At 46.3% G+C, this 22,039-nt stretch overlaps 1 long non-coding RNA gene across 1 annotated transcript in view; it reads left to right on the top strand.

The window, feature by feature from the left end:
* Positions 1-20,385: 20,385 nt before the first annotated feature.
* The window catches only part of LOC116600165, a 63,675-nt gene continuing 62,021 nt past the window's right edge, over positions 20,386-22,039 (top strand). The window contains exon 1 of the long non-coding RNA XR_004289527.1: positions 20,386-20,653. This is a non-coding gene — a long non-coding RNA (uncharacterized LOC116600165). The remainder of the gene's footprint in view (positions 20,654-22,039) is intronic.

The raw sequence follows: 22,039 nt of genomic DNA, 5'->3' as shown, positions 1-22,039 counted from the left end.
TCAAGGAGAGCTTCGCGGAGAGAAGACAGGAGGATCTGGGGAAGAGTGAGAGATCAGAGAGGCTGCTAGGAGATTAGCAGGAGCCCCTAGTCTTTGTTCATTCATATGATCTTGATTACCTGGGTACTAGGGAGCTATGGAGGGTATCTGAGCATGGCAGTACCCCCCAACAGAAAGCCATTCCCTTGCTGAAGCCCGTGTAGCTCCTCCTGTACCCTCTTGCCCCAGGGGGAGGCTAGGAAATGGAATTCACTGAAAGATCAGAGTGTAAACACATTATTGAGAAAAACCCATCTCCTTGTTTCTCCCTACCTCCCTGTCCCCACTAGCAACACCAGGGTCCCTCAGCCCACACACTTAGTGCTTCATTCCTCTTGGCTTTTGTCCCCACAGTTTCCTTTGCCTGGAAAGCCCTCTCTCTTCATCAGCCATGTGAATGCATTTTGCATTTTTACTTCAAAACCTGTTCCAGAAGCTGTTCTGGGCCCTTTCCCAAGATGGACTTTACCCCTTCCTCTTCAACCTTCTTATAGCATGTATAGAGTTCTAGGATTGCACGGGTCACCCTGTCATTGTAGTTGTCTTTGTGCCTGGTTCTCTGCAAGACCGACAGCTCCTTGAGCAGACTGTCTGTATGTAATAGGTGCCTGAATCATGATCAGATTAAATTTCTCTCTAAGGTCAAGAGTTTTGGGATAGCACAATTTTAGAAATTACCCCTAACCTCCTCTTACGATCCCTTTCTCTGTGCCTGCCATGCTAAGCAAGCTTCTCCATTGTCTTCACTGCCTTGGACCAAACAGTTGTCCAGGAAGGGCACCTTTGAAAGGCAAAAGGATTACCTGTGATTTTGGTATTGATAACTTCTGGTAGCCATTCACAACCGAGCCCAGCCCAGCTTGTCAGATTAGCTATGCCAGATCCTAGCAAAAAGGAGAGACAGATGTACCTTTTGAAGCAGATAAGAGAGCAGAAGAGGGCTAGGCCTGAGGGTGCAGGGTTTTTGTGAGAGGTGAAACGTGTGTGAGTGTGTTATCAAGGTCAGGGGTAGCATTTTGGGGGTTACCCAGTGGCCTGAAGGAGGCCATTGGCTGAGGGGCCGTCTCATGAAGAAGGGGGAGAGGGAGCCATCCAGGACTCACCGAAGGTTGCCATCGTTTGGATGGGCCAGGGATCTGCCGGGGTTAGTGGGTGGACTGTGTGCACATGCGCTCTTGTGCAAGTGTAAGCTATCAAGTATCCCCCACAACTGCGGGCAGACCCAGGTTCCCAGAGCCAGCCAAAGAGGGGATTACTTTCTGGTTTAGTAGATTAAATGCTGAGGTTTCTGTGAATTAAATCCCAAAGCAGCTTTGGAATGTTTTCACTATCTCCACTGAGAAAATGAGATCTTTTTCATCTGGTAACACAGGGATAATAATACCCAGATCCCTGGGCTGCAGTGAGGATTAAATGAGATCCTGAACGTCCAAACCCTGGCCTGTGCCTGGGACACAGCCACAGCCCAATCAACGGTCGTTCTCAGGTGAACCAAGGCTCAAGGGGGCTGGTTAGGGGAAGCCTGAAATAAAAGAGCTTTATTCCGTGAAGATAGCAGCCTGTGCCCTTGTCCTTGGTGTCTTTTTGTCTGTGAGTCTTCAGTTCTAGGGCAGCTCAGGCTTGGGGTCAAATGTAGGCTCATTTCCAGGCTACCCATGTCCCAGAACAAGACCTAAAGCAAGTTCTTGAATCTCTCTGAGGTTACTTGCCTCATAATATTAGGACTTCAGGGGTTGCCCAAGGATTTGATCATTTCACATGTCCCCCCACCCCCTGCCGCCTCAGCTCCCAGCTTCTGCCCATGACCTGCTCCAAACTTTTCTCCAAAAGTGGCCAGTCTGTCACCTCTCATCTCATTAGATGCCCCTTACACATTGGGCTGGCAACCAGCTTCCTTGACATTCCTAAACATACTAGGCTCCTGCCTCAGAGCCTTTGTACTTGCTCTTCCCTCCACCTAAATGCCTTTCCCCCAAATAATGGCATAACCTGTCTCTGGACTTAGTCTCTGCTCAAGCCTCTGCCACTTCAAGCTGGACACCCTCCCGATTTCCCTGTTTATACAACCCTCTCGGTCCTTCTCTGTTCCTTTATCTGGGTACAGTTTTCTTCACGGTACTGAGCTATCGATGCCATTGTCTATTGTTGGCTCCCAGGCTAGAATACAAATTTCCAGGGAGTAAGGGCTTGGTTTGGCTCCCTGCTGTAGGCCCAGCAACTGGGTAACTCTTTGCTCAGTAGCCCTTGAGTGAAGGAATAAATGAATGAGTGAGTGCCTACAAAGCATTGTTCCCAGCACCCAGTGAGCCCTCAGAATTATTAGCAATGGAATGAAATGAGCTGGAGCCTGTGGCCCTAGTATTCAGGTCTTGCCTTGTTGCCAACTTACTGTGCATCCTTAAGCAGTGAACTTGCCCTCTCTGGACCCCTGGGAAAGCACTGGGCAGAAAGGGATTCCAGCTCCTGCCTTAGCTGATGGAGATCAGGGGTCATAGAAGGGTCAAGTTGATAAGGAGACAGTTTGCTAGCAAAAAAAGCCCCAAGAATATAAAGTAGAGGCTCTATCTGAAGAAAGATAGTCTCTAATTTCTCAATATGCTGCCAGCTGGGCTGTGTCAGGTGGTTGTGTGTAAGAGAAAAAAAAAAAAAATCCTTTTGACTAAAATGGTGATATTTTACGGAGGCCACTTGGTTTTGCTTTCAAATAATTTCTTCAGGGCTCCCAAGTGCCTCCTCTTCCTTACTCATTAGTGGTCTACAGAACTTAAAGGGAGACTCTAATTAGGAAGAACTTTCTTATCATTTGCTAGAGAAAGAATGAGGAGGGGCTACCTTATAGGCCAGAGAGAGCATTTTGAATCTGCATGGAGACCCTTTGGCTCCAGGCTTTTGACTTGTACGGGAGCAAAACCTAAAGCCACAGGTCAGGAGGATGAATCTGCTATTTAGAATAGGTAATCATCATTATTTTTTTAATATAAATTCTGGAAGAGCACACAGGTCTGGGGTGTCTGGGGTGCCTAGGGATGGGTCTGACTCTTGCTTGTCAAAGAAGTGCAATTATTGACTCTGCTATTAATGAGGAATGTGGAGTTTACAGGCTCAGGGCAAAGGAAGAGCAGTGGGGACAGCCTCGACTGGCAGAAAATATTCTGGAGATTGCTCTGCCATACCCTAACTCAGACCCCATAGGGAAGGGGACAGATCCACTATCTAAGTCCCTCTGGAAATCTATGAAAGTGAAAAAGATTTAGGTTCTTGTGCTAGTGTTAGCTCAGTGTGTGTCAGCAGTGGAGGAAGATTGCTTAGAGTGCTGATGTTTTTGGTCGTATCAGTATAGGTAGAGTGGGCTGAATGAGGGAGGTGATAGTCCTGCCAACCACCGTACTGATCAGCTCCACTGAAGTTGGGGCGTTTGACTGTGGTTCCCATAATTGAGCAAGGATATAGACAAAGTATAATGGAAGGGAGAAGGTGGTAGAGTGATATGATATTTTTAAAAAACCACTTAATTAATTAATGATTAAGCAGCAGAACTAAGAAGGGGAGGGAGGATCTTTCTGAAAATGACCATGTTTTGGGCAGTGCACAGCGCAGTGTCAGGGTTGTGAGTCATGGTCTTTATGCAGGACTTCTCAGGTTGCTCTGCTGCCTCTACTTGCCCTTCTGACTCTGCCAAGATGACACTTGCATGTGACATTTGTCTTGTAGGTAGGAAGCAAGGGCTGTTCTTAGATGTGGTCCTTGAAAGCCTTCTTGGGACCTTTTTTGCTCTGTTGGGCCAGGAGGTGGGAAGCAGTGACTTGGAGGATGTTTGGGAATGACATGGACAGTGCCAACTGAAAACACGATTGCCTGGGGACTGCTGACTCTAACCCAAGACACAAAGGACTCTGGGTCCTGTGTCTCCTTTGGTCTGATCTGTACCATCAGCCCAGCTGAGACAACTCCAATAGGAGCCATCGGGCCCCCAGAAGAGTTATGCCTCTGAGCCCTTCCTATAGCCAATAGCATGAGCCTGGCCACAGAAGGGGACTCAGCTGTGATTTGAACACATGCAGTAGTGGGAATGAGATGGTTTAGGTCTCGGGTATCTGAGGCCCCTGAGTGACAGTCCATATCCCCGTGGCATTCCTTATGGGATTAGAGTCAGTAGCCCCCAGGTTACCTTGTTCTGGGCTGGCATCAGCCACATCATTCCAAAATGCCCAGGTCTCTGGTCCACTGGTCACTGATGGAAGGTGGTCAAAGAAGGGAACAATATGTTAGACATCAGACACATTAGCTCATCAGTTTGGGAGATAAATATTCTCATCTCCATTTGACTGGTGAAGATGCAGCTCAGAGAGGCTCAGCAACCTGCCCAAGGTCACACAGGTAAGGAGTAATGAAACTGATTTTTGCATCTGAGTCTTTGTGACTTCAAAGCCTATGCTATTTCCATCAAGACATGTTCTGTCCCTGATGAAAGGAGTGTGGCCTGGTGAGCATCTGCCCGGATGTTTTAGTTTGAGACAGGATAGTCCCCTTACAAATGGGCACTGAGCTTAGTGAGTGAGGTGACAGACTGTTCCTGCCCCCCACCCAGTAAAGGTTGATGTGGAAGTCAGAGGCTGGCTTCCTTTGGAAGAGCTCTGTGCAGGGGACTCAACTGTGGAAGAGCCTGGGGGAGCAACACAGTGGCTGCCTCATATCATCAGACTGATTTTGGAGTGGCAAGAAAAGCCACAGCCCCAACTTGGCTGTCACAGCACAGATGGCGAGACATTGTCACTGGCTCTCTCCTGGCTTTCTCAGTGGCCTTGGGCATGCCACTCATATCGCCTCTGGGGGTGTGTCTAGCTCTTCTGTTCTGTCCCAGGACCTCCCTGACTTGACAGTGCCTGGGAGTCATCAAGGGGCTTGTTAAAAATGAGATTCTGTTTCAGGAAGACCGCAGCATCAGGTCTGAGCCTCTGTCTCTCCGACCAGCTCCCAGACAAGGCTGGGGTTCTGTCCAGGGATCATATTTTGAGTAACCTCATTCTCATGCTCTGGACTCTGAGCTACCCTGTGTAGCCAGCACCAGGGTCTGGGTATTTTCCTTCCCCTGTATAGAGCCTGGACGTTAGTAGACCGGCCTTGTGCCGCAGGAGCTTCCCTCAGACAGTCCTCTCTGACCTGCCCCCCTCCCCCGCCCCCCGCCCAGCTCTTTTGGGTTCAAAGTGGTGACGAATGTGGACCCTGGAGCTAGATGTTCTAAGTTTAAAAGTGAACTCTGCCTGTGTGACCTTCGGCAAGTGATTTGACTTCTCTGTGACTTGGTTTCATCATCTGTAAATTAGGGCTGATGATAATACCTCTCTCACAGGATTGGGGATTGAAGGAGTTGTTATTTAGCAAGCTTTCAGGGTGAGCCCATTATAAATGTTAGTTCTCTCCTTTTCATTATTTCTGTCATCATCACCTTCTCTTTGCTCTCAGCCTCCCTCCAGCTCTGTCTGGTTCCTCTCTGACCCCAGCGCCCAGCACAGAGAAATTGCTCAGAAGTCAAGTGGGGAACGCTTTTGGGCTGGCCAGGCAGGGTCACTTCTCACAGGATACAGATTTATGGCCCAGAGGCCAACATTAGGGCCAAAGGAAGGATTCAGTGGGGATTACCGGCTCCTCCCACCAGGGCCGACCTTTTCTCATCTTATCTGGGAGCTGACAGAAAACAGAGGGTGTCCCAGTTCCAGCCGCACCCTGCTCCAGGCCTTTGTGTTCTGGACCTTTGCCTGTCTTCTGAGTTTTGCTCTGAGGGCAGACGTCTCCCATAAACCAAACCTAGTGAGGGAGGGATCTATAGGCACGGGCTGGGGGTGAGCTTCAAAGCTGCCAAGACAAGGCCCCTGAAGAGGTCTGTTTCATCACGGGCTCTCCTGTCTTCTTGCCAAATGCTGGGATGCTGTGCCCCGCTGGGGGCTCGAGGGGTCGGTGCCACTCTTTGACAGAATGCAGTCCTCTCTTTAGATCCCTGGCTAAAAAGAAAAATGCACACACACAAAACAAAAGCCTTGCTGCCTAACATAAAATACTGCTTCCTAATCCCAAGTGTGGCCAAGTGCGCTGTTAAGATATTTAGAAGGCCTTTAAATTATTTCCACTTTAGAAATGGTTTTAATGTCTCCCATTTTGTTCACTTGGTTGGCTAAGGTGTAATTGCTCTGCTGGCCCAGACTTGGCTTCCTCACCAGTGGGGACCCCGGTTTTGCTTCTTGATATTAAGAACAGATATTGAGAGCTGAATGGGGCATTGTTTCCTGGCCAGATCAGTAGCTGCTGCCTGCTTTTAGCAAGCAAGTGGTCCAAGATTGGCAGCCTGATCTAGCCCATGTTGTGGCTTGCTTTGATTACTTGGTTCCATCCAGCTCCAATCAGGAGCTGATCACACACGTCCAAATTCTCATTTGCTCTCCCTCCCCCTACCCATTTTCTACGGTTGCAGGTTTGGAAGGTTTGGAGATTGGCAGCCTGTGCTGATTTTTAAAGAGACTGTGTTCGGGGAGCTGGGCTGGAGGGGCCTGGGGGGGGGTGCACCTGGATGTCCCTGGGTGCCCCTCATCGCCCATTAGATCTTTGGGCCAAAGCAGAGACCTAGAATCTAAGTATCTTCTGCTCTGTTCCCCTACCTGAGACCAGTAAAGGTTCTACAAACTTCTCTCAAACTCTGTACAATGAGGAACACCCCATTCTTTCCCCAGAACACAGAAATTACTTGATATTTTGCTCTTTTCACATTTTAATCAGATAGGTTGAAATATAGAAAACCACAGCATCTCATTTTAAAAGGATTTAGGAAAACATTCTACTGGTTATTTAAAAACTTTGTAAGTCTTTATTATCCTGCCCCAGTGCCCCACAGCTTTCCCCTCCTCGCTCATCATGATGTTCGGTCATAAACGCCAAGAGCCCAAATAGAACCCCTTGAGCAGTGGGACCCGGCTGAAGAACAATGACAGGATGTTGGCTCACAGAGCGTCAGCATTTGCCAAATAAGTTTATCCTTTATTTATTATTTTCATTGTGGCTTAAAGCACGCAGCCCCCAAAGCCAAGTCTCTAAACTGAAACGTATGGCAGGCCTGCCTCGGCCCAGAGTGCACAGTAAACGCAGAGACTTTTCCCCACCCTCCTCACCAGTGATCGGGACAGAAGATAGTATGTTTTGAATTTACTGAGAGATCTACTGCTTTGGGCTCAGTTTTAGTACTTTTAAAAAGCAATCAATAATGGCCAGTTTGTAATAAGAAAAATTTATGAACTGACAGGCAAAATGTAATTACGGAGGGGATTCTTTGCAAGAAAAAAGAGGTGATGTTAACAGACATCCCGACAATCTGTTTGCACTCATTTCATTCATATAAATGATGAAGTGCTTCTGGGTTAAAGCAGCATTCTCCAAAGGCTTCCCGGGAGCCTGGAAAAGTCACTGCCAAAGTTTTTGCTAACAGAGGGCAATGAGTCTTTGCATTAACTTCTCATTGTTACCCGCAAAATGGGTTTTTCATGGTGTTACTTTTATGACTGTGACTGTTCCTCAGCAACAGCTTACACACCTCATCTTCTGGGTCCCCGAGGAGATGCAGGGCACTTGCGAGTTTTCTGGAAACTAGGCAGTGTTGCAGGCACCTGGGGAGACTTTGGTTCCTCCCAATCCTCACCCTCTCGAGGCTTTCTCCTTTCAGCCACCACTGCTGAGGACATACATGGAGCTTCCTGGATGTAAAAGGTGCCTGGAGAAAGGGAAGGCAGAGGTTCTTGGGAAAACAGCAGAAGTTGTTCCCTCACTACCTGGTCCTGATCCTGTAGATCATCATGCCAATGATTGGTCTCAACAAATGCTTGAAAGCTGATAAGAGTGACATCTGACACCTACCCATCAAGTACCACCAATAAGAATGTCCACTTCAACCGTCACAGCAATCTGAAGGGATCTTTGTTGTTATACCCATTCTACAGATGAGGAAGTTCAGGCTCAGTGAAATTACTTCACTTGCCCACAGTCATACAGCTTATTAGTATCTGAACCAGGATTTGGAGCCACATTTCTGTCTCCTAAGCCTGTGTTCTTTTGAACATGCCAAGAAGAGTGACACCAATTCTTTTAGAAAGAATGAACAGGACATTCTTGTCAAAGAAATACAGTCCAGTGTAATTTTAGGTAAATATATTGACTTCTAAAGTGAGACCAAGGTTGCCAGAAGTGAGAACTCTTCTACTGTTTTATATTTGCAGAGAGATGATTTCCCAGGTGCTTCCACATCATGACTTTATGTCATGGGCTGCTCACATGGCTCCATAGAGGACGTAGGGAAACCACTCACCAGGCCCACACTACGAAGGGGAAGCTCGGAGAGGCCGGCTTATAGAAACCAACAGTAGATTCCTTAATTCCTTGCTTGTTTTCCTCCATGTTTCCTCTCCCTGAAATTTGAATGATCACAAATCAGGTTGCAATCTAGGAGTCTTACAGGGCAAGAGGCATCCAAAAACGGGGCAGTAACTAGAATCACTCAGGAGACTAGCCCCAGGGCCACACAACCCCCATCCTGGCATTCAGTCCCAGTCCTCATGCTGTGGCCTTGGCAATGCTGAGTCACGGAAGCGCAGGGTCACATTTCACAGGGATCTTTAGGAACACAAGTGGAGATGGAAGGGGTCTGAGCCTTCAGTTACCTGTGTGTTACCAAACACACAGCATCTCCGTCTTCTCTGGGTATGGTTGCTATTGCAGTTTTTAGTGTGCTGGGCTCTGTACTGCCTTTTCCGAGACAGCAATGGGTGATAAGGGTGTCCAGAGACAGGTGTGGCTGTGGGGAAGGAATAAAGTTACAGACCTTGTAACTTCATGGTTTAAAACAACACTTCTTCTTCCTCCTGTGTCTGTGGGTCTTCTGGATATTGGCTGATCTCACTGGGGCTGGCCCCAAGGTTAGAGGTTGGGTTCAGATCTGCCCCCTGTATCTCTCCTTCCTCCAGGGCCAGGCAACAACCCATGGCAGGAGCCCCCAGCCAAACTGCTCGACCCGTGAAGGCCTCTTCTTAGGTCACTTTTGCAAATATTCCACTGGCCAAAGCCAGTCGTGTCTTCAAGCCCAAGGTCAGCAGACCAGGGAAATCCATTCCACCCTCTCCAATGAGCTGAGAGGGGAGTGAATATTTTCTGAATTATCCAAACTATTCACACCATCTGCCTAACTCCAGCATCCTATTTGTTAATTGACTCTAGCTCAGAGGGAGGAGAGATGTGACTAATAGTTATTGAAATTCCCCTGAAGCCCTTGCATGGGAGAGATGGGCCATGGGAGCCCATAGTGGAGATGCTTAGAGAAGGGGTCCTGGCAGGTGTGGCTGGCTTCCCTGAGGAGCAGGGGTGTGGAGCTGGGGACCGGCACATCCTGGGGAGTGGCTTGAGGAGTTGCAGGGCAGGAGAACAGGACAGGGATGAAGAGGAGAAACACCAGAGTCTGACTGAACCGGGCTCCAATTTCCGCTTCCCTGTTTTCTGAGCATGCTGCTCCCTCTCTAGGCCTTGGGTTCCCCATATGTCATAGGAGGATAATGCCATCCACCTCAAGGCAGGTGAGTGCAGGGCCAAGAGGCAGAAAACAAGGACCCCTTGGTGAAAGAGTTTGACTCTGATGGGAAGGAGGGAAAAGCAATAGTATTTGAGAAGATTCGGGTTTCTCTGTAGGGAGGGAACTCTAGGATAAGTCTGTAAGTAAAACAGAAGTAGATAGTAAGAGAGGTTGAATGGAGTGGGCATCTGTTTCAGCTAGTTAGAATGTCTTCTCAGTTTCTTCATTGCTGCAGGAATTGTTTGCTGAGCTGCTAACAGGCACCAACCTAGGTTCAGTGACTACGTCAGTGGATAAAACAGATAGAGACCTCCACCCCTCATGGTGGAGTAGGGGTGCATTTAGTCAACACTTACTATCTTTCAGGCACTGTGCTGGGTGCGACATCCACCATTGCAAGATGGCTGCAACCCTCTCTGATTTGAGAACAAGGACAAGAGACTTAGGAGCAAAGACTGTCCTTCCTGGTGGCCACCTGCAGCAAATAGGGGACAGAGCTGGAACTGTTTGACCCCAGAATCTTCCTACTCCATTGCACTCGTGGCCCCAGGATGGCAGTTTGCAAGCAAGCCAAGACTCTGGGAAGACGGGGAGACCAGAAGTGAGGGGACAAGCAACCGCATATAAAGGTGGTTTCCAAAGATTATGGATGGTGACTGTTTGCTGATGTGAGCAGGGACACTGGGCTAGTTTCGCTGGTGGGTGTGTGAGCATGAGGGGGCATTCTGGCTGCAGGGCAGTTGCTCTCCTGGCCTGGCCAGAGAGGCCAGAGGGGCCCAGTGGCGCTTTTGTAAAATTAGGGAGCAAGGGTGGCTCAAGGGGTCTCTGTGAGCTCCTTCCCCATTGAAGGCCAGCCAGCTCCTATCACTGGTGTCAAATGCGCAAAGATAATGGGAGCAAGGCCTGCCTGAAATAAAAAAGAAATCTTGAAGAGATGTTAGTTAGGAATTTTTATTTCATTTTATTTTATTTTCTATTTTGAGCAGTAGCATAAGCCCAAAAATTACTGGCGGAACTCTGGCCCGTATCACAATCAATCAGCTACCTGGCCTGAGACTGAAAAGAATCCCCAGCTTCCTTCTACTTCCTTTCCTGCTCAAGTTAGACATGCCTCAAAGGCCTGGACGTGTCCTGCCTGTGGGGTGGATGGGCCTCCAGGCCTCTGATTTAATCTAGCTCTTAAGGCTTTCTGCTCTGCCCCTCCTGACCCATTGTCTTTTTCTCTTCTTGACCTTTTCTCTCTAATCCCTGCTCCTGTGAATCACGTGAGTTTGGCAGGTGCACACATACACATACACACACCAGACACACACAGCTTCCAATCTTGGCAACTGCCAAGTGTTCATAATGAGGGTCATTCCCAACCATACAGGGCCAGCCGGAGGCTTAGATGTCCTATTCACCAAGGCGCTCAAAGAATCTTTCTGTGAACTTCGTTCTCAGGCACTCCAACTGAATGGGCTTTTGGCTGGGGTCCTGCTATGGAAATGCCAAGAGTGTGGGGTTCAAGGACACCATTAGTTGAGCACCTGCCATGTGCCAGACACTGTGCAAGCATGTTCCAACTTTTTTCGGGATCTCTCTATCCCACAGCTTGGATGAGGTTCTCTGTGGTGGTCTTATGTTTCACTAGCTCCTGCTCCATCCTGAAGAATTCCCTGGTCCTGTTTGGAGGGGCCTTAGGATGGTTACCCAACAACTCCTGAACCAGCTGGTTGGCTGTTACTACCATGTCTTCCTCTCCTGCCTTCCTGCCTATGGCAGTCATTAGAGCTTTGACATCAGTGACTAGGGCCAGAACTCCAACTGCTCCTCAGTCTCCCGCTCTTTAGAGCCTGGAATGTGACCTTGCTTGACAAAAAAAGACCCTCGACACAGTCAGTCTATGTTGCTTGGGTTCCAGAATGTGTTGGTTATAGACCATGTTTCATTGAGTGCCTCTGGAAACTCTCTTCCCTCTTTTGCCTGCAGCTGTTCTCTCCATGGGGTTTACACTAAAACCCTCCTAGCTAGATTGGGTGACAAACATCTCCAACACATATCATGTTTTCATCCCCTTCCATGTTTTTGCTGCTACCTCCTTCCAGTTTATATTCCCCTTCTCTTCATGTCAAGGGCAGTCTGTGTTCCTTGCCCCCATCCTGGACAGGCCAGGATGTGTCTGACTCTGAGGCCCAATGGTATGCACCACTTAATCTCAGGATAGGCTATACTGACTTTACAACAACCCTGCAAGGAGGTTGACCATATAACCTCCAAATCAGAGGCTCTAGTCGGGAGACTGGAAGTCATTGGGTAAAGATTACTAAACTATTTTCTAGGAGTTCCAGGTTCTAGGGCTGATCTTGCCACGAATCCTAACATGGCATTGGGCAGATGGGTTCTCCTCTGCGGTTTTCTAAGCTCCAGCTCATAACGGCAAGAGGATGACTCTTCAAATTCCCTTCCTGCTCTAACGGGAGAGATGCCTTGTTCAAGAACAGGCTGATTTTCTTGCCCACCAGCAACTAGAAGTGCACTCCTTGAACATCTTCAGCAAGGACATTCAGTACTCAGAAGCTGGGTCAAGTCAGTACCTGTCTGCCAAGATGGCCTTGTTGACCTCATCTCTTAAGTTCCCCCTTGCTCTCTCCACTTCAGCCATACTGGACTCTTTGTTGATCCTTGACACATAGACATGCTCTAGGCCCAGGGCTGCTACCTCTCCCTGAGATACTCTTACTCTGGATGCCTGTGCAGATCAATCCCTCCTCCTTCTGGTTTTTGCTCAGGTGATACTTTATTAACAACACTTTTTCTTCAGCCTTTTTCTAAGTACTCCCTATGCTACCACTCCTCTCCGCTTTCCTAGATTTATTTCATGCATCCCCTATTACCACCTGACATACTTACATTTTACTTATATTTTTGAAATTTATTTTCTGTCTTTGCACACTGGGGATAAGCCCCAAAAGGCAGGGGATTTGGTCATTTTTGTTTAGTTTTGCACCCCTCGCATCTAGAACTGGGGCTAAGACATTGCACAGTTCCAGGAGTCACCTTTCATGTAGAATTTAATGTAGAATATGAGGTAGTGGCTCTACCTGAAACAGTAACTGACACACAGTTGGCCCTTCATAGATTTCTGTGGCATGAATAAGCCATCTGTCCTTGGCACAATTAAATCACTTGGAAGTAGAATGTAATATCCATACTTGAGTTCCCATTCAAAGAAATTAGAGGCATGAATTGGAAGACACAGCCTCAGAAGTTTAATAGAATTTTTCCCCCTCAGAGATTTAAGCCAATTTCTTGCTCCTTCTCCATCCTTACCTCTGAACCAAGAGATGTAATGATCAGGGCATTGGAGGAATGGGCTGGAGGCCCATGAGAATGACTGTTACTGCAGAGAGACTCAAGTTTATTCTTTAAGTCATCATCGGAAAACAGTTCTCTTGGGTCTCTTGCATTTCTGCATGTCTGGTGAGTAGAGGCACAGGCTGCTCTTATTCTGGATTCTCTTTCCCAGGATGTTTGTAGAAATAGAAGCCTTGCTGGAAAGAGATGGATGGACCAAGGTGAGGCAGGCTGGGTTTCCCTCATAAAAGACTCAGGTTCCCTATGCTGAGGGTTGCTCTCCTGTGGCTCACTCCAGTGTTATGTGGCTATCATCTAGCCCACTTTATGTCACTTGTGAGATCCCATGCTCAGGAAATTGCACAAAAGCGAATCCTCTGTCTACTCTGTTGGAGTCTCTTCTTTTCCAGCAGCATCCATGGAACAGTGGCAGCCCAACTCTTAGCTTGTTAGCTTACAAGTAAGATAACATCTCAGACTCTTTCAGTCATTGGTACTCATTCATTCTTTTATCTGTTTAGCATTTTTTCATTTTATTTTATTTCATTTCTTTTCAGTGTTCCAGCATTCATTGTTTATGCACCACACCCAGTACTCCATGGTAATACCCAGTGTTCCTCCGTAATACCCACCACCAGGGTCACCCAACCCCCCCGTCCCCTCCAAAACCCTCAGTTTGTTTCTCAGAGTCCACAGTCTCTCATGGTTCATCTCCCCCTCCAATTTCCCCCAACTCACTTCTCCTCTCCATCTCCCAATGTCCTCTGTGTTATTCCTTATTATCCACAAGTAAGTGAAACTATATGATAATTGACTCTCTCTGTTTGACTTATTCACTTAGCATGATCTCCTCCGGTCCCATCCATGTTGATACAAAAGTTGGGTATTCATCCTTTCTGATGGAGGCATAATACTCCATTGCATATATGGGCCATATCTTTTTTATCCATTTGTCCGTTGAAGGGCATCTTGGTTCTTTCCACAGTTTGGCGACTGTGGCCATTGCTGCTATGAACTTTAGGGTACAGATGGCCCTTCTTTTCACTACATCAGTATCCTTGGGGTAAACACTGAGTAGTGCAATTGCAGGGTCATAGGGTAGCTCTATTTTCAATTTCTCCACACTGTTTTCCAAAGCGGCTGCACCAACTTGCATTCCCACCAACAGTGTAAGAGGGTTCCCCTTTCTCCACATCCCCTCCAGCACTTCTTGTTTACTGTCTTGTTAATTTTGGCCATACTAACTAGTGTAAGGTGGTATCTCAATGTGGTTTTGATTGGAATCTCCCTGATGGCTAATGATGCAAACATTTTTTCATGTGTCTGTTAGCCATTTGTATGTCTTCTTTGGAGAAGTGTCTGTTCTTGTCCTCTGCCCATTTTTTGACGTGATTATCTGTTTTGTGTGTGTTGAGTTTGAGGAGTTCTTTATAGATCTTGGATATCAGCCCTTTGTCTGTAGTGTCATTTGCAAATATCTTCTCTTATTCCGGAGGTTGCCTTTTTGTTTTGTTGACTGTTTTCTTTGCTGTGCAAAAGCTTTTGATCTTGATGAAGTCCCAAAAGCTCATTTTCACTTTTGTTTCCTTTGCCTTTGGAGACATATCTTGAAAGAAGTTGCTGTGGCTGATGTCAAAGAGGTTACTGCCTATGTTCTTCTCTAGGATTTTCGTAGATTCCTGCCTCACATTTTGTGTGAGGCATTTTATCCATTTTGAATTTTTCTTTGTGTATGGTGTAAGAGAATGGTCAAGTTTCATTCTTCTACACATAGCTGTCCAATTTTCCCAGCATCATTTATTGAAGAGACTGTCTTTTTTCCACTATATTTTTTTTCCTGCTTTGTCGAAGATTATTTGACCATAGAGTTGCGGGTCCATATCTGGGCTCTCTACTCTGTTCCACTGGTCTATGTGTCTGTTTTGTGCTAGTACAATGTTGTCTTGGTGATCACAGCTTTGTAGTAAAGTTTGAAATCAGGCAACATGATGCCCCCTGTTTTGTTTTTCTTTTTCAACATTTCCTTAGCAATCGGGGTCTCTTCTGTTTAACATTTTAAACATCTTTTAAAGAGCTGATTACAAAATTAATACCTGTTTGCTGTGAAAATTTTAAGTTATCCAGAAATTTAAATAATTTTTTAAAATTTATTTTTTATTTTCAGCATAACAGTATTCATTATTTTTGCACCACACCCAGTGCTCCATGCAATCCATGCCCTCTATAATACCCACCACCTGGTACCCCGACCTCCCACCCCGGACCCCTTCAAAACCCTCAGATTGTTTTTCAAAGTCCATAGTCTCTCATGGTTCACTTCCCCTTCCAATTTCCCTCAACTCCCTTCTCCTCTCCATCTCCCCTTGTCCTCCATGTTACTTGTTATGCTCCACAAATAAGTGAAACCATATGATAATTGACTCTGTCTGCTTGACTTATTTCACTCAGCATAATCTCTTCCAGTCCTGTCCATGTTGCTACAAAAGTTGGGTATTCATCCTTTCTGATGGAGGCATAATACTCCATAGTGTATATGGACCACATCTTCCTTATCCATTCGTCCGTTGAAAGGCATCTTGGTTCTTTCCACAGTTTGGCGACCGTGGCCATTGCTGCTATAAACACTGTGGTACAGATGGCCCTTCTTTTCACTACATCTGTATCTTTGGGGTAAATACCCAGGAGTGCAATGGCAGGGTCATAGGGAAGCTCTATTTTTAATTTCTTGAGGAATCTCCACACTGTTCTCCAAAGAGGCTGCACCAACTTGCATTCCCACCAACAGTGTAAGAGGGTTCCCCTTTCTCCACATCCTCTTAAATAATTTTTAAAAACAAATTAGAAAACAAAAAAAACAAAAAACAAAAAACTCCCTTTCCCATTTGTTAGTAGTTGATACCTGTTTTTCCAAGCTCTTGTGCATACATACTTAATCTTTTTCTCAGACGCATGCCTTCTCTCTTCCTCTCTGACTCATGCTCACACTCACTGACTGAATTTGGATTTTTGAATTAAGAAAATGGGCACCAGATCTACCCACTTCCTTTGAGCAGTGGCATATTCCTCCAGTTTGTGGATCTGCACAGGGTAGTGGTTTCCCTGGACTGAGTTCTTGAACAGAGCACTGAAGGGGTGCCTGGTGGGCTCAGTCAGTAAATAAATAAACAAATAAACAAAGAAACAACTAAATAAAATCTTTAAAAAAAACAAACAAAGCACTGGAGATACACGAAGTGAAGAATGTTTAAATCTTCCATTTTGATCCAGGTATTTTGAATATAAATGTTTAAATCAGAATTCTGTAGTGATGATGAATTTTTATTGTAAAAATATTTTCCAGCACCAAAAGGGCTTAGGCCAATTCAATTCCTTGATTTTTTTTTTTTTGTAGTTAAACTATTAATTAAATCATATCTTTTGGGGCTCTTGGGTGGCTCAGTGGGTTAAAGCCTCTGCCTTTGGCTTGGGTCATGGTCCCAGGGTTCTAGGATCGAGTCACTTATTGGGCTCTCTGCTCAGCAGGGAGCCTGCTTCCCTCTCTCTCTCTGCCTGCCTCTTTGCCTACTTGTGATCTGTCTCTCTGTCAAATAAATAAATAAAATTTTTAAAAATATATATCTTTTTTCAGTCACAACAGTAGATTACTAGAATAATGCTTATTTTTGTTCATGCCTTTTTCATGAAAATTTTACAATAGAGATCTAGTTTATGGATAAGTTTTGATCCATATCAAGTTATCTTGATTATTCGGCTTGGTGTGTTTTCTTTTTTAGATCTTATTTCTATCATTTTCAGTTGATCCATATCAAGTTATCTTGATTATTCGGCTTGGTGTGTTTTCTTTTTTAGATCTTATTTCTATCATTTTCAGTTTTCCTGGGTCCAATTGTGTGTATCTACATGTTACCATTTTTATTTTTATCCACTGTCCATTTTATTTTCTGTTAATTATTTTTACAGATAATATTCATTAAGATTTAGGTAAAGTCTCCATAATAATTATTTAAAGCAAATCCTGGAGAAAATTGGGGACAATTCCCCTTGGGCTTCCACAATGGCTTTCTGACCCCTGGCCTGGTCTCTTGTATAGCTAGTCCAAATCACTTCTGTGTTTCCCATTGCTTTGCTTTATGGCATGTTCTTGCTGTGCCCTTATCTAGGCCAGTAGCAAATGGAGGCCGTGACATGTTGCCAAACTTGGGGATCCAAAATATCTTACTTTTGGTTCATGTATGTAAGACATGGTTCCTGCTCTCTAGGTGTAGAAGAGTAAGGAGGGATATGAAGAGCAATAAATCACCCGAGCTCAGGGCTAACACAATCGAATCCAGTGCTCGGAACATAGAGGAAGATGCAGCTACTCCTTCAGGAAGTTAAGATGGGAATAACAACCGTGTTCACCAGCTCCCCCCTAATATGGAAATGAATGATTTCATGAATTGTTTCAGGAAAAAAAAAAAGCTAAAATGTAGATTGGGTGGGGAAAAGCTTTTTTTGGTTAACTTTCTGTAAGCTAGAACTTTCCAGGTACCTATAATCCACCCCTCCATCCCCTTGCCCTTTCCTGAATACTCCAGTTAATCAAGGTTGAACTGTGCCTTCCAGGGGGTCTCAGAGAAGTGCCCTTGAGCTTACTGAACATTTGGTTTCAGGGACAGGAAGACATACAGTGCTGTGTATTTCAGACACAACAGGCTAAGTCATCTTTCTTTGTCTCTTTTTCTAAACCAAGTATCTATTAGTACAAACCTTGCCCAATGCTGGGGCATAGAGGGCTGGGCAGGAGAGGCTGCACGTGCTGCTGAGAAAGCTTTCGAGGCCATTATCTCCTGGGGCACAGCAGGAGCCAAAGTGGGTGTCATTAGAGGCCTCTAAAGGGCTGGTCTGCATCCCCCCCAGAGACATAAAAAAGGGTTAATTACGAAGAGGAACTGACTGGACAAAGGACCAAAGACAAGAAATTGTAAACGGTAGAAAAAAAGACACAGTGAAGACAAGATAACGTGGGAGTAGATCGCGGTTCCCCCAACAATCGATGCAGTGGGATGTTTCTGGGCCCTTCTGTAATTGTGGAAGCCAGGAGAGAAAAGGAGCTTTTAGAACTCCATTAAGACAGGAATCCTCAAACCACAAATGGTCCTAAATCCTGCAGAGTCAAACCTGGAAAGAAAAGGGGCACCCCCAGACTTTAAGCAGGGTTCTTTCTGTATGTCCCACAGGCTCCCTTATCTCTTTCAATATTTAAGGACAATACTGTACGTGTTTCATCTTTTGAAATCAGTCGGCTCAATAGGAGTAACTAGCTGTATTGCCTCTCCTGGCTTGCATGTATGCGGCATTTTTAATAGGATCCCCCTCTTAGCAACCACTTCACGGATGTGCCTGGGACAGACTGACTGGAGCAGCCACAGCCTGACCCTGTGGACTGAGTTGGGTACCAGGACACGGGCCCAGCCTGAGATCATTACTGCTCCCTGTGCTATAAGCAAATCTAAGACACAACAAATCCTGCAGTCAAAGAAGACTTGGATTTAAAGTTCAGTTTTGCTTCTTACCTCTGAGAACGTGGCCGTTCACTTCACCTCTCAAAGCCTTTGTCTTCTTAGGTAAAGTGGGCACAATGGGAGCTGCCACAAGGGCTGGTGGGAGGTTACAGGGAAATGGCTCCAAGTCTAAGACTATTCTCATGGCGTCATAGCCGCCCTCCCCCACTCTCAGTGTCCCGGTCCCACTTTCTGCAGTAAGCGTGCCCTTTAAACATGGCGATGGTGCTGTCTTCTTAGCAATGGTGATGACCAGGAGAGGGGCACAAACTCAAGCTTTGATTTAGCTCCCAGAGCAGGATCGTATATGAGTAGGGCAATCAGGGTAGTTGGAGACAGACACTTCTCAGATACCGTGGGTTTGTTAAACCAGGAAGTTTTAGTGTGATCTCTCACTCGCTCAGCTGGGGAATGTGGCTATTCACGTTCATGCTCATTGTGTATATAGGTGCACACCTCTCTCTGTGGGATTTCTCAGGGATTGACTGAATAATTAATTTCATGGCATATGTCATTTACCTGTGCTCCTGAGAAATCTGAAATACAGATAAACACTTTTATCAGAAGTTATATTAGGTTTAATATTTAATTAAGCAGTAAATAAATATCTAACGATACATGGCAAGTCTAGAGATAAACCTTGAGGATTTCTGGGTAACTTTGAGTCTGTCAAATTTCTTTATAACCCATGGTGTTTTCTTTCTTTTCCTGGGGGCATTTAAGCACATAAGACACCTTTACTCTTTCTCCCAAACGTGGGCATCTGCTACAAGCTCTGAGTTTCCCATGAGACAGGGAGCTTGAGGCAGCTCTGCCTGAGGTCAGCCTCTCTCTTCCCAGCCAGCACCTCCCACCACACCCTTGATGTCTCAAGTCAGCCCAGTTGCCTGATGTAAGGGGTTGAATGGTGGCTCCCAGAAGCTATGCCCACCCAGAACCCGCGGATTGAGCTTGTTTGGACAAAAGCTCCTTACAGATAAAATTACACTAAAAATCTTGAGATAAGTTGATCCTGGATTCCCTCAGTGGACCCTAAATCCAAAGACAAGTGTCCTTACAAGAGACAGAAGAAGAGAAGACATGGCAGAAAAGATAGGGTAGGCGTGGGAGAGGGAGACAGAGTTTGGAGACAAAGTTTGGAGCAGTGTAGCCACAAGGAGTGGGGACAGCCACCAGCTACAGAAGAGACAAGGAAGGGTTCTCTGCTAGAGCCTCCAGAGGGTTGCTGCCCTGCCAACACCTTGATTTTGGACTTTAGGCTCAGAATATGAGAGCGTACATTTCTGTTGTTCCAAGCCACCAGTCGGCAGTAATTCGTCGTGGCAGTCCTAGGACACTAGTTCACCAGACTCACCTGCTTTCCACCCAGCACTGGTCTCCTAATCCTCTCCCCATGGTGCCCCAGAGAAGCTGATTTACGTGCACTCAGTGGCACTCAGTGGCATCTCGTCTCCTTTCTACTCGCTTTCAGTTTCCCTGTTTACCTCAGAAAATTGTTCTCGCAATGTTCCATTTGCTCACCTGATTCTCCCAGTCCGTTCTTTCCTCTGTGACATCCCTACATTCAGCTTTATTTACTTTGCTTTTAATATTCAGGGTTTCAGGCACAAGACCCCCCACCCCCCGCCCAGCCCGAAGATAACCTGTGGTTTGAGGCTGTAGTTAACAGGTGACTCCCCATCCTCGTGCTCAGCGGTAGAGGTCTCCTAGAGCATCCTCTCTCCCTTTTCTCATTTCTCCTCTGGAGCATCCTGTCAGGGGCACTTTCCAGCACCTGTTTACCGACTTGCGTTTATTTATAGGTAAGGAGCTCACCAACCCCAGGGCAGCTTGTCTGGTTAGATTCTGTCTGCCCGTTAAGACCTTGAATTGGCAAGATACTGAGCCAGACTTGCTTGTTTGCCTGTAACTTTTCTCTCTCTGCTGTTTCCCCCTCTAGAGTGACACAGGATAAGTAGGCCTCCAAGATTTGCAAAGAGCTGTCATCATCCCCAAGCCCTCTTGGTGCCACAGTGAGCAGCCCTTCTTCCTCCAGCTTGTTTGTGGTAGATGGGCTTTCCCGCACCGTCGGAACAGTGCCCTCTCCTCTGCAGCGTCTTCTCGAGCCTGGGTGCCTGCATCGTGACTCTTGATGATGGTGAGTGTTCTCTGGTCCCTCACACCACAACTCTGGCTGGAGGGCTGGCTAACCACTGCCCTTTTGCCTGTTCGCCTCTCTTCCTTCTGGGAAGAGTCTACATCCCACTCCTTGTGATTCGGACGAGACTGATCAAGAGTCTCAACCTTCTCACCACAGGGCAAGCACAGGTCCCGGCAGAGTACCCCACATCCCTGGGTGCCCTCTTGCCAGGATTCACTTGTGATCATGAGTTGTTGTTATCATGTAAGCCTGTGCCCATCTTTCCTGCCCCTGGGAGAGGCCCGAGCAGAGCACGCTGCCAGCACAATGGAAGATGAGAAAGGTGGGGAAATTGATTCTCTGGTGATATAGTCAGAGCGTCTGGATTCAGCTGTGTTGGGTGCTAATCCACCCCTGATTTTTCAGTTGTGTGAACCCCAGAACTCCATCTTTTCTTGAGCTAGTTTGACTTACAGTGCTGCTTTTGCAAGCAGGCATATTTGACCCATATATCCAGGGCTGCCAGTGTTCCCCTGCGGGCCGCTTCGGAAGGACTGGCTTTGTTTGGTCACGGCCGGTGCCAAATCTCCTTGCTTCTTTCTGACCACATTCAGCCGTGGTCACACAGCTTCCTTCCTTCATGACATCCCAGCCATTGTTTCACATTGGTCCCCAGAAGCCCAGCCTTCAGTCTGGGAGTCCTGTCTTCCCTGCCTCCTATGCTCCATCCCTGGGCTCTGCTCCCTTAGATAGATCTCTCGGGCAGAGGCATGTCCTCATGTCATCATGAGTGTGAGTGCTCCTCACACTCAGAAGGAGTCACTTTGGCCTACTTGATATTTCTGCATTCCTCACATGGGACCCACACAATGGAGACTCCAAGAAAGATTGTGCACACAACACAAGAAGGCTCTCCTTAACTCCAATTTAACCAGAAGAATAATAGCATTGAAAAACAATCTTCAACAGTAGATGCTGCAATGAATTATGCAGCAAATCATAAGCATCACCCCCAAATATTATGTCTACGGGAAATAGCCTCATGCAGCTAATTGTTAACTGGGAAACTCTTTCATTAATTCAAACAGGTCACCATTTTAAATGATACTGTCACATAAATGCGGTGTGAAGGTTTACGTGCAGATCACTAGAAGGTATCCCTCCTTTTTTTTTTTTTTTTTTTTTTGGTGAAGCCGACTAATGCTGCATTATGTTTTATTGTGCAATAAAATTATGTGCTAAAATTATGCTCATAAATGTACGCAAATGTAAACCAAGCTATTAGTTATGTTTTCACAGATAAAAGTCATTAGCATAGCTATCAAACTCTTCTCCCATTTGAATAACAGAATTATGTCTGGAGTCTCTGGCTGGCTTGCTGGGGTTCAGTCCTGGGGAGAACAA

The sequence above is a fragment of the Mustela erminea genome, chromosome 9, assembly GCF_009829155.1.
Source record: "Mustela erminea isolate mMusErm1 chromosome 9, mMusErm1.Pri, whole genome shotgun sequence".
Lineage (NCBI taxonomy): Eukaryota > Metazoa > Chordata > Mammalia > Carnivora > Mustelidae > Mustela > Mustela erminea.
The sequence above is the reverse complement of the archived record's forward strand: the minus strand, read 5'-3'. Positions and strand labels throughout refer to the sequence as shown.